The sequence below is a fragment of the Salmo salar genome, chromosome 16 (genome assembly GCF_965601325.2).
Source record: "Salmo salar chromosome 16, fSalSal1, whole genome shotgun sequence".
NCBI lineage: Eukaryota > Metazoa > Chordata > Actinopteri > Salmoniformes > Salmonidae > Salmo > Salmo salar.
This window is the reverse complement of record NC_138306.1, coordinates 17,062,773-17,075,000: the sequence shown is the minus strand read 5'-3', so window position 1 is coordinate 17,075,000 and position 12,228 is coordinate 17,062,773. Positions and strand designations below refer to the sequence as shown.

At 46.9% G+C, this 12,228-nt stretch overlaps 1 protein-coding gene across 1 annotated transcript in view; it reads right to left on the bottom strand.

The window, feature by feature from the left end:
* thas (Thromboxane-A synthase) overlaps positions 1–12,228 on the bottom strand; it is a 91,405-nt gene that overhangs the window by 53,982 nt on the left and 25,195 nt on the right.

Below are 12,228 nucleotides of genomic sequence, written 5' to 3'. Positions count from 1 at the left end.
AGCGTTGGGGTGCGCCCGACAGAGTGCCCCTTCATGGTGCTGCCCACTGCACCAGTCCAAACTGTCTCAAACTGTCTCCATTCATCCATCTCTCTCTCCATCTCTCTGTTTCCCTGTTTCTTTACCCCTCTCTTTTCCTCTCCTTCTCCACAGTCCCTCCCTCTCCATCTCTCTCTCCCCCAGTCTTTTTATCACTGCAGAGACCGTCGCATAGCAATACCGGACACACAGTGCTGCCGGTCACCAACAGAGGCATACTTCATCAAGTCCAGGATAGTGTGTGTGTGTGTGTGTCAAGCATGCGCAGGACAGACTCCCCCACAGCTCCTGCCACAGACAACTCTTAATTGAGGATTCATCACTGACGGAACCAATCAATAGGCTGCGGTCTTGACTCGACAACGCAACACATAGCATTTGGAAGTTTGTCCTATCTGAATTCCTCTAACGACTGCTGCAGAATGAAACACAGCAGCAAGGCCTTGGGTTCCATCTGAAACGGTACCCTATTCCCTATATAGTGCACTACTTATGACCATGGCTCTTGTAGGGAATTGGGTGCCATTTCGGACGGATCTTTGGTCGAAGGAGAGATAGACATTCCTCTCTCAATCTATTCACCATGCCCAATAATTACTCTGCCCCACTTTGTAGTTCCATTCAGAGAGTCTGCACCGCAGTGTCCTCTGCTTTAGCCTGACCTTGGGAGTCATGGAGAGATGTTGGCCAGGGAAGAGGCTGGACCATGCCATTAAATCTGTGGGGGTTTAGCTCTCAGAGCTCTCAATCTCTTGTAAGCTAGGCCCGGTAATACCAGCTCTCTTTCGCTGGCTAATGTACTGTTTGGCTGTGTTGTGTTGAGGGGCCAGAGAGGTTGAGGGGATGCCATCTTTACAGGGGGGCACATGGGGGTGGTGGTGGGTGAACCTCTATATCTGTGGTTTGGGTATCAGAAAGGGTCAACCAGCCAGCCAGCAAGCCAGTCAGCCAGCTAGAGATAAAGCTCAACCAGAGCGCTAGGGAGCAGTCAGCCTGCGTGTCACCCTGTCAGCCAGCCAGGGATTGAGCTCAACCAGAGGAGTGTGGGGGTGGGGAGCAGTCACTCTGTGTGTCAGCTAGCGATGGGGGGGGAATGAATACAGTTACATATCGCTATACATATCATTTACCGCTATACATATCATTTATCGCTATACATATAATTTATCGCTACACAGTGAGGGAAAAAAGTATTTCATCCCCTGCTGATTTTGTACATTTGCCCACTGACAAAGACATGATCAGTCTATAATTGTAATGGTAGGTTTATTTGAACAGTGAGAGACAGAATAACAACAAAGAAATCCAGAAAAAAACATGTCAAAAATGTTATAAATTGATTTGCATTTTAATGAGGGAAATAAGTATTTGACCCCCTCTCAATCAGAAAGATTTCTGGCTCCCAGGTGTCTTTTATACAGCTAACGAGCTGAGATTAGGAACACACTCTTAAAGGGAGTGCTCCTAATCTCAGTTTGTTACCTGTATAAAAGACATTGTCCACAGAAGCAATCAATCAACCAGATTCCAAACTCTCCACCATGGCCAAGACCAAAGAGCTCTCCAAGGATGTCAGGGACAAGATTGTAGACCTACACAAGGCTGGAATGGGCTACAAGACCATCGCCAAGCAGCTTGGTGAGAAGGTGACAACAGTTGGTGCGATTATTCGCAAATGGAAGAAACACAAAAGAACTGTCAATCTCCCTCGTCCTGGGGCTCCATGCAAGATCTCACCTCGTGGAGTTGCAATGATCATGAGAACGGTGAGCAGTCAGCACAGAACTACACGGGAGGATCTTGTCAATGATCTCAAGGCAGCTGGGACCATAGTCACCAAGAAAACAATTGGTAACACACTACGCCGTGAAGGACTGAAATCCTGCAGCGCCATGCAAGGTCCCCCTGCTCAAGAAAGCACATATACATGCCCGTCTGAAGTTTGCCAATGAACATCTGAATGATTCAGAGGACAACTGGGTGAAAGTGTTGTGGTCAGATGAGACCAAAATGGAGGTCTTTGACATCAACTCAACTCGCTGTGTTTGGAGGAGGAGGAATGCTGCCTATGACCCCAAGAATACCATCCCCACCGTCAAACATGGAGGTGGAAACATTATGCTTTGGGGGTGTTTTCTGCTAAGGGGACAGGACAACTTCACCGCATCAAAGGGACGATGGACGGGGCCATGTACCGTCAAATCTTGGGTGAGAACCTCCTTCCCTCAGCTAGGGCATTGAAAATGGGTCGTGGATGGGTATTCCAGCATGACAATGACCCAAAACACACAGCCAAGGCAACAAAGGAGTGGCTCAAGAAGAAGCACATGTCACAACTCCTACCGTAGGTAGCTCCCCCTCCTGTTCGGGTGGCGCTCGGCGGTCGTCGTCGCCGGCCTACTAGCTGCCACTTATTCCCTTTTCCCCCTTTTCGTTTATTATGTTCTTCACCCGTTTCAGGTTTACTATTTCCTACAGACCGGGCTCCCTGAACACGAAGGCCGACGCGCTGTCCCGTCTCTATGACACAGAGGACCGGCCCATCAATCCGACTCCCATCATTCCAGCGTCTAGGCTGGTGGCACCGGTGGTATGGGAGGTGGACCCGGACATCGAGCGGGCGTTAAGGGTGGAACCTGCACCTTCACAGTGTCCCACGGGTCGCTTGTACGTGCCGCTTGGTGTTCGGGATCAATTGATTCGGTGGGCCCACACTCTACCCTCTTCGGGTCATCCGGGTGTGGCGAGGACAGTGCGGGGTCTCAGGGGGAAGTACTGGTGGCCCACCTTGGCTAATGAGGTTAGGGTCTACGTCTCTTCCTGTTCGGTATGCGCCCAGAGTAAGGATCCTAGGCACCTTCCGAGAGGGAAGTTACAGCCCCTCTTCCGGCACTACGGGGTGCCGGAGGACATTGTCTCTGATCGAGGGTCCCAGTTCACATCCAGGGTATGGAAGGCGTTTATGGAATGTCTGGGGGTCTCGGTCAGCTTGACCTCCGGTTATCACCCTGAGAGTAATGGGCAAGCGGAGAGGGTGAACCAGGAGGTGGGCAGGTTTCTGCGGTCGTATTGCCAGGACCGGCCAGGGGAGTGGGCTAGGCACATCCCATGGGCAGAGTTGGCCCAGAACTCACTCCGCCACTCCTCTACTAACCTATCACCCTTTCAGTGTGTTTTGGGTTACCAACCGGTCCTGGCACCATGGCACCAGAGTCAGACCGAGGCTCCTGCGGTGGAGGAGTGGGTGCAGCGCTCCAAGGAGACCTGGAGAGCCGTCCAGGAATCCCTGAAACAAGCCAGTGGACGGCAGAAGAGGAGCGCTGACCGCCACCGCAGTGAGGCCCCCGTGTTCATACCGGGGAACAGGGTCTGGCTCTCGACCCGGAACCTGCCCCTCCGCTTGCCCTGCCGGAAGCTGGGGCCGCAGTGTGTAGGGCCCTTCAAAGTCCTGAGGAGGATAAACGAGGTGTGTTATAGGTTACAACTCCCTTCCTATTACCGTATTAACCCCTTGTTTCATGTGTCTCTCCTCAGGCCGGTGGTAGCTGGTCCCCTGCAGGAAGGTGAGGTGCCGCAGGTCCCTCCGCCCCCTCTGGACATCGGGGGGTCCCCGGCGTACACCATACGGGCCATTCTGGACTCGAGACACCGGATGAGGGGCCTGCAGTACCTCGTGGACTGGGAGGGGTACGGCCTGGAGGAGAGGTGCTGTGTACCGGTGGGGGACGTCTTGGACCCATCCCTGTTGAGGGATTTCCATCGCCCCCCCGGGTCGCCCTGCGTCTCGCCCTCCGGGTCGCCCTCGAGGCCGGTGTCAGCGCGCTGCGGGAGCCGCGCGTCGGGGGGGGGGCTACTGTCACGACTCCTACCGTAGGTAGCTCCCCCTCCTGTTTGGGTGGTGCTCGGCGGTCGTCGCCGGCCTACTAGCTGCCACTGATTCCCTTTTCCCCCCTTTTGTTTATTGTGTGCACCTGTTTTTGGTTTGAGCTGATTTGCTGGGCTATTTTAGCCAGGAGGCTCGCCTGCTCTGTGTGCGGGATTATTTGTTTGTTGTATTGCTTGTGAATGCACGCTCATTTGTATTTTGAGGTGCGAGTTCGTATTTTGCGCCGACCTGTTCTGTCCCATGTGTTTGGGCACTTTGGTTTTTGTGTGCGCTCTAGTTCGCTGTTGGGGTGGCTTGTGTTTTGCCGTTGAATAAATAACACTACCCTGCATTCTCTGCTTCCTGCTCCTGACTCTGCACCCACTACGCCCAAGTGTTACAGCACATTAAGGTCCTGGAGTGGCCTAGCCAGTCTCCAGACCTTAATCCCATAGAAAATCTGTGGAGGGAGCTGAAGGTTCGAAACCTTAATGACTTGGAGAAGATCTGCAAAGAGGAGTGGGACAAAATCCCTCCTGAGATGTGTGCAAACCTGTTGGCCAACTACAAGAAACATCTGACCTCTGTGATTGCCAACAAGGGTTTTGCCACCAAGTACTAAGTCATGTTTTGCAGAGGGATCCAATACTTATTTCCCTCATTAAAATGCAAATAATTTTATAACATTTTTGACATGTGTTTTTCTGGATTTTTTTGTTGTTATTCTGTCTCTCACTGTTCAAATAAACCTACCATTAAAATTATAGACTGATCATTTCTTTGTCAGTGGGCAAACGTACAAAATCAGCAGGGGATGAAATACTTTTTTCCCTCACTGTACATATCATTTATCGCTATTTGACTCCAGATATGTGTCGAGGCACAGATCTGGGGAAAGGTACCAAAAAATGTCTGCAGCATTGAAGGTCCCCAAGAACACAGTGGCCTCCATCATTCTTAAATGGAAGACGTTTGAAACCACCAAGAATCTTCCTAGAGCTGGGCGCAGGGCCAATCTGAGCAATTGGGTGAGAAGGGCCTTGGTCAGGGAGGTAACCAAAAACCCGATGGTCACTCTGACAGAGCTCTAGAGTTCCTCTGTGGAGATGGGAGAACATTCCAAAAGGACAACCATCTCTGCAGCTACTCCACCAATCAGGCCTTTATGGTAGAGTGGCCTGACGGAAGCCACTCCTCAGTAAAAGGCACATGACAGCCCGCTTGGAGTTTGTCAAAAGGCAACTAAAGACTCTCAGACCGTGAGAAACAAAATTCTCTGGTCTGATGAAACCAAAATTGAACTCTTTGGCCTGAATGCCAAGCGTCACGTCTGGAGGAAACCTGGCAGCATTCCTATGGTGAAGCATGGTGGTGGCAGCATCATGCTGTGAGGATGTTTTTCAGCAGCAGGGACTGGGGAACTAGTCAGGATCAAGGCAAAGAAGAACAGAGCAAAGTACAGAGAGATTCTTGATGAAAACCTGCTCCAGAGTGCTCAGGACCACAAACTAGACTAGGGCAAAGGTTGAACTTCCAACAGGACAACGACCCTAAGCACACAGACAACGCAGGAGTGACTACAGGACAAGTCACTGAATGTCCTTGGGTGGCCTAGCCAGAGCCCAGACTTGAACGATCGAACATCTCTGGAGAGACCTGAAAATAGCTGTGCAGAAACGCTCTCCATCAAACCTGACAGAGCTTGAGAGGATCTGCTGAGAAGAATGGGAGAAACTCCTCAAATAACAAAATGTGGAAAAAGTCAAGGCGTCTGAAAACTTTCCGAATGCACTGTAGCTACAGTGAGGGAAAAAAATATTTGATCCCCTGCTGATTTTGTATGTTTGCCCACTGACAAAGAAATGATCAGTCTTTAATTTTAATGGTAGGTTTATTTGAACAGTGAGAGACAGAATAACAACAAAAACATCCAGGAAAAACGCATGTCAAAAATGTTATAAAATGATTTGCATTTTAATGAGGAAATAAGTATTTGACCCCTCTGCAAAACATGACTTAGTACTTGGTGGCAAAACCCTTGTTGGCAATCACAGAGGTCAGACAATTCTTGTAGTTGGCCACCAGGTTTGCACACATCTCAGGAGGGATTTTGTCCCACTCCTCTTTGCAGATCTTCTCCAAGTCATTAAGGTTTCGAGGCTGATGTTTGGCAACTCGAACCTTCAGCTCCCTCCACAGATTTTCTATGGGATTAAGGTCTGGAGACTAGCTAGGCCACTCCAGGACCTTAATGTGCTTCTTCTTGAGCCACTCCTTTGTTTCCTTGGCCGTGTGTTTTGGGTCATTGTCATGCTGGAATACCCATCCACGACCCATTTTCAATGCCCTGGCTGAGGGAAGGAGGTTTTCACCAAAGATTTGACGGTACATGGCCCCGTCCATTGTCCCTTTTACGCGGTGAAGTTGTCCTGTCCCCTTAGCAGAAAAACACCCCCAAAGCATAATGTTTCCACCTCCATGTTTGACGGTGGGGATGTTGTTCTTGGGGTCATAGGCAGCATTCCTCCTCCTCCAAACACGGCGAGTTGAGTTGATGCCAAAGAGCTCCATTTTGGTCTCATCTGACCACAATACTTTCACCCAGTTGTCCTCTGAATCATTCATTGGCAAACTTCAGACGGGCATGTATATGTGCTTTCTTGAGCAGGGGGACCTTGCGGGCGCTGCAGGATTTCAGTCCTTCACGGCATAGTGTCTTACCAATTGTTTTCTTGGTGACTATGGTCCCAGCTGCCTTGAGATCATTGATAAGATCCTCCCGTGTAGTTCTGTGCTGATTCCTCACCGTTCTCATGATCATTGCAACTCCACGAGGTGAGATCTTGCATGGAGCCCCAGGACGAGGGAGATTGACAGTTCTTTTGTGTTTCTTCCATTTGTGAATAATCGCACCAACTGTTGTCACCTTCTCACCAAGCTGCTTGGCGATGATCTTGTAGCCCATTCCAGCCTTGTGTAGGTCTACAATCTTGTCCCTGACATCCTTGGAGAGCTCTTTGGTCTTGGCCATGGTGGAGAGTTTGGAATCTGATTGATTGATTGCTTCTGTGGACAGGTGTCTTTTATACAGGTAACAAGCTGAGATTAGGAGCACTCCCTTTAAGAGTGTGCGCCTAATCTCAGCTCGTTAGCTGTATAAAAGACACCTGGGAGCCAGAAATCTTTCTGATTGAGAGGGGGTCAAATACTTATTTCCCCATTAAAATGCAAATCATTTTATAACATTTTTGACATGCGTTTTCCTGGATTTTTTTGTTGTTATTCTGTCTCTCACTGTTCAAATAAACCTACCATTAAAATTATAGACTGATCATTTCTTTGTCAGTGGGCAAACGTACAAAATCAGCAGGGGATCAAATACTTTTTTCCCTCACTGTATAGCATTAGCTACTTTTCATCCTATTGCTTGGTCTCCATCTTTTACATTTTAGTCATTTAGCAGATGGTCTTATCCAGAGCGACTTACAGGGGCAATTAAGGTTAAGTGCCTTGCTCAAGGGCACATTGACCGATTTTTCACCTAGTCGGCCCTGGGATTCGAACAAGCGACCTTTCAGTTACTGGCCCAACGCTCTTAAAAACTAGACTTTAAATAGTGAGCCAACAAGTTTTCAGCACTTTTGTTTCCCTGACTAATCAAAACTCATTTTCTCATGCTCTCTATTGTCTCAGACATATAGTGAGCAAAATGTTTGAAACATGAAATCGCAATAAAATCACGTTATCGAACCGCAATACATATAGAATCATGAAAATCACAATACATATCGTATCGGTACCTAAGTATGGTGATAATATGTCTCGTGGCCATTCCCATGTCCCTGGCCATTCCCAGCCCTGATGTCAGCCCGTCTGCCTAGACCATCTCAGACCTCCTCCCATACTCTGGGTTTTATTTTGTTACATTTTTTTATTTAACCTTGATTTAACTAGGAAAGTTAGTTCAAAACAAATTCCTATTTACAATGACGGCCTACCCCGGCCTAACCCGGATGATGCTGGGCCAATTGTACGCCGCCCTATAGGGCTCCTGATCACGGCCGGTAGTGATACAGCCCAGGATCGAACCCGGGTCTGCAGTGACGCCTCTAGCACTGCTGCGCCACTCAGGATCCCACTAAAATGGGTGACAGGTCTGCCACCACTGGAGCTTCTTCTAGGCACTGACTGTGTGGTGGTCAATGGCACTGGTACAGAAGTCAGCGTCATGTTTATTATTGACTGTATGTTTTGTTTATTCCATGTGTAACTCTGTGTTGTTGTATGTGTCGAATTGCTTTGCTTTATCTTGGCCAGGTCGCAGTTGCAAATGAGAACTTGTTCTCAACTAGCCAACCTGGTTAAATAAAGGTGAAATAAATAAATAAATAAATAAATGTTGAAAACCGACTAAATTGGCACATCATATGTGCTGGGTGTGTTGGATACAGGGACGCCATGCCAGTAAAACACACACGTGCATGCGTGCAAATGCATCCACATACCGTATGATCATGCACTTACACACACACACACACACACACACACACACACACACACACACACACACACACACACACACAAATACAAAGACACACACTTTCTCGTTGTTGTGTTTGGCTGTGAGTGTGGCTTTCAGAAGTGGGTCAGATGATTGTACGAGAGCACCACTCCAGAGAGAGCTCTTTGTGTCTCAGCACTCACACACACACACTATGGCAGCAGCAGCATCTCCCCTGCTTCACCTGGGGAGACTGCCCAGCCCCAGACAGACAGTGAAATTATGCAAGGCACTGAAGGCAGCGCTTCATGCATACTTAACCACCTCAGCCCTTAGCCTGCCAGGCTGCCACTGCAGTTAAGCTGAGAAGGACACACTAAGAGTGCTGGCTATTGTGTAAGAGGCTACGGAGCACGAGGTTCTCCTTAGATCAAGCTTTTAAAAGCATATCACTGTATCTCTCAGATATATTCATCGAAGAGAGACCATGCAACAGTCAGTGCCTATTTGAGACACCAGCCTACAGAGCACTCATTCCCATACCTACGTCAATGATGGCAGAATAAGACAAACAGGCAAAGTAGGAAGAAGAGGGATAAAAGAGAGAGCGAGAGGAAGCCAGAGAGAGAAAGTCGTAGCGGCCCTAGAAAAAGCACAGTGAGCTAGTTACAGTGAGTGACAGGCGACCCAGCCCACTCTGCCTGTCTGCCCCGCTAAGGACTATTGACCTCTGAATCTCATCAAGATCTGTCCTGCAGAGAAACATCCAGAAGCCACCACACCATACCATTGGCTATAATCACACATAGCATTTCAAGGAATTGTCTTATAGCTGGAATGGATGTCAAACGGAATGTCAAGCATAAGAGTAACATGCTGACCACACCGCTGCAAAATAAATGTACACATACATGTTATTCAATCACACACTGCTCGCGCACCTCAGCGAGCGTCTGCGTGGACAGGCGCTAAAATAGAAATAGGTTCTATTTGTGATGCTCAACGCGCTGCAAGTCCGGCCTCTCCCATCTCCTCATTGGTTTTTAGGAGCATATACACACATGGGTGATTAAAAGATGAACTGACGTCCACACTCCAGTCGGTTGTAGTAATGCACCGTAAAGTTAGTTGCCAACCGCCATTTAAAGTCCAAAGAAGAAAAAAAGAAGCCTGAGGAAGGAGGAGAGATGACGAGAAAGGAATTCGGTTTACCGTTTTATCAGTGGATTAATTGTCTGAGTAGAGGACCTTGTGCATTTCAGGTAAAATAACAACCCAATGTTTATATCCCAGGACAAATTAGCTAGCAACAGCAAGCTGGCTAGCTAAATTGCCATGAATGTTCGCAGTTTTTCTCAATTGTTTACACACAAATACTGGTACTTGAGACACAATGACCACAACATGTAACTCATGCACCAACCCCCTGAACCAATTCTGCTAAACTACAAGCACAATTCCTGCTTTACACTCAAATTACAGTTCTAAAACACACTTTTTTTCAAAACACTACAAACAATTCTTTGCATTTGGCACAATTTTCATGCAGAAAATATCTTGTTTTCACAATGAACACACTGCCATTCAAATATGCACACTGACTCATCACATGGGCAAACAGCCATCACACAGTTTTACAATTAGCAATCAGAGCTTTAGCATAAAAGGGCAACAGGTGAGCTCTTCTGTTTTGGAGCAGTGGATGCCAACATTGGAAACAGAGGCAGAGCCAGAGGAGTGAGAGTAAGAGGAGGACGGGGAGGACAAGGACGAGGACGAGGACGAGGAAGGCCAAGGACCGTAATCTCTGATGAGATCCGAGCCACTTTGGTTGATCATGTGGTCAACCATGGTGTAACAATGAGGGAGGCTGGGCAAAGAGTACAGCCAAATTTGAGCAGGTACACTGTAGCATCCATCATCCGGACATTCTGAAATGAGAATAGGTAAGAAATCTACTCTCACTAGAAAATTGCAGTACTGCATATCAATACAGTACTCAATGAGTACAGTATTGCCTGTGAACTGTTCTGTAGGACTGTAAAAATAAAGTATGTTTCAAGTATTTGGGAAATGTATTCCTACTTTGTATTTACAGTATTTTACTATTTGTTTGGCAGAACTGAAAGATTACCAACACAAGGTGGTCAGGAACGTGTTCTGTCTCCTGAACAGGAAACTGAAATCATGAACATGGTCCTAGAAAATAACGCCATAACATTACGGCAAATACAAAGAAAAATAATAGAAAACTATGAGATATTTCAAAATATTGATAGGGTAAGCTTATCAACACTGGACCGTGTCTTGCGCAGAAATAATCTCAGGATGAAGCAGGTCTACAGGGTGCCATTTGAACGCAATTCAGAAAGAGTCAAAGAATTGCGATATAACTATGTGCAAGTATACAATATATATACAATCCCACAATTGATGCATACTCTCAACACTGTATAAATGATACATATTTCTGTATTGTAATCATAATGATTGTGCTTCACAATAGTGACCACTCCATGTCTATTTCTGATATTGTCATGTGTGTTTCAGAGAGTCCTTGAGCTAGAGGTGGCTGCAGTGGAGCACCAGTTCATCTTCATTGATGAGGTTGGATTCAACCTCACAAAAAGACGAAAGAGGGGAAGGAATATCATCGGCCAGCGTGCCATTGTTCAAGTCCCTGGCCAGCGCGGAGGGAACATCACAATGTGTGCAGCGATTACCCACCACGGCGTCATCCATCACCATGCTACCCTTGGCCCCTACAACACCGCCCATCTGATCACATTCCTGGACACCCTACACAACACACTCATTCCACCAGATCAGGTAGATGGCCCAGAGCAGCTCAGGTACGTTGTCATTTGGGACAATGTAAGTTTCCACAGGGCTGCTCTGGTTCGTAACTGGTTCACTGCCCACCCACGCTCTTTAGTTGTTTATCTCCCTCCATATTCTCCATTCCTACATCCTATTGAGGAATTGTTTTCTGCCTGGAGATGGAAAGTGTATGACCGAAATCCACAAACGCGTATACCTCTTCTCCAAGCTATGGAAGACGCATGTGGAGATATAGTAGCTGATGCTTTTCATGGCTGGAATCGCCATGCTAGACGATATTTCCCCCGCTGCTTGGCCAGGGAAAACATGGCTTGTGATGTGGATGAGGTGCTGTGGCCAGACCGCAACAGATGAGAGGATGCAGCATAGTTTACTTTTTTATTTTTAAATTTTTTTACTGTAACTGTATACATTAAATTATTCTGTTTTGTATGTAGACCACTGTATGTGCAACTTTGTGTTGGTTGGGAATGGGATGTACACTGTGTACATTTGTTTTGTGGGAAAAATAAAATATATTTGTTACCGTGTGTTTGTGTGTTCTGAGTATAAAAACAAATATTCTCAAATATTTTACAACACACTTATGTATGTACTGTCTGTAGTAATGGCAACGCTGAACCAAAAAAAGGCCTAAGTCATTATGATGAATGGAGAAGAAGTGTTTTCCATTCATCACAGTGTTTTACATTGAGCACATCAGTGTTCAACTGGTTCTTATAAATGTCTATTCATATGATGGTTTGTGTGTGTCATTTGAAAACAAAATACCATTTTGATAAGAAATAACATTGTTTTGAATGTAAAGTTTCATTTTGCTGGAGAATTGAGGGGTTTTGCCCATTGGGTGTGTGTTTTTTGGTTTGTGTGTAGAGTTCTGAGAATGAGGCATGCTTTCAGAAAATGTGTAAACAATCGAGAAAAACTGTAAATCAGTGATATTTAACCCTCCCTCCCACTCACTTTTTTTTTTACATTATAT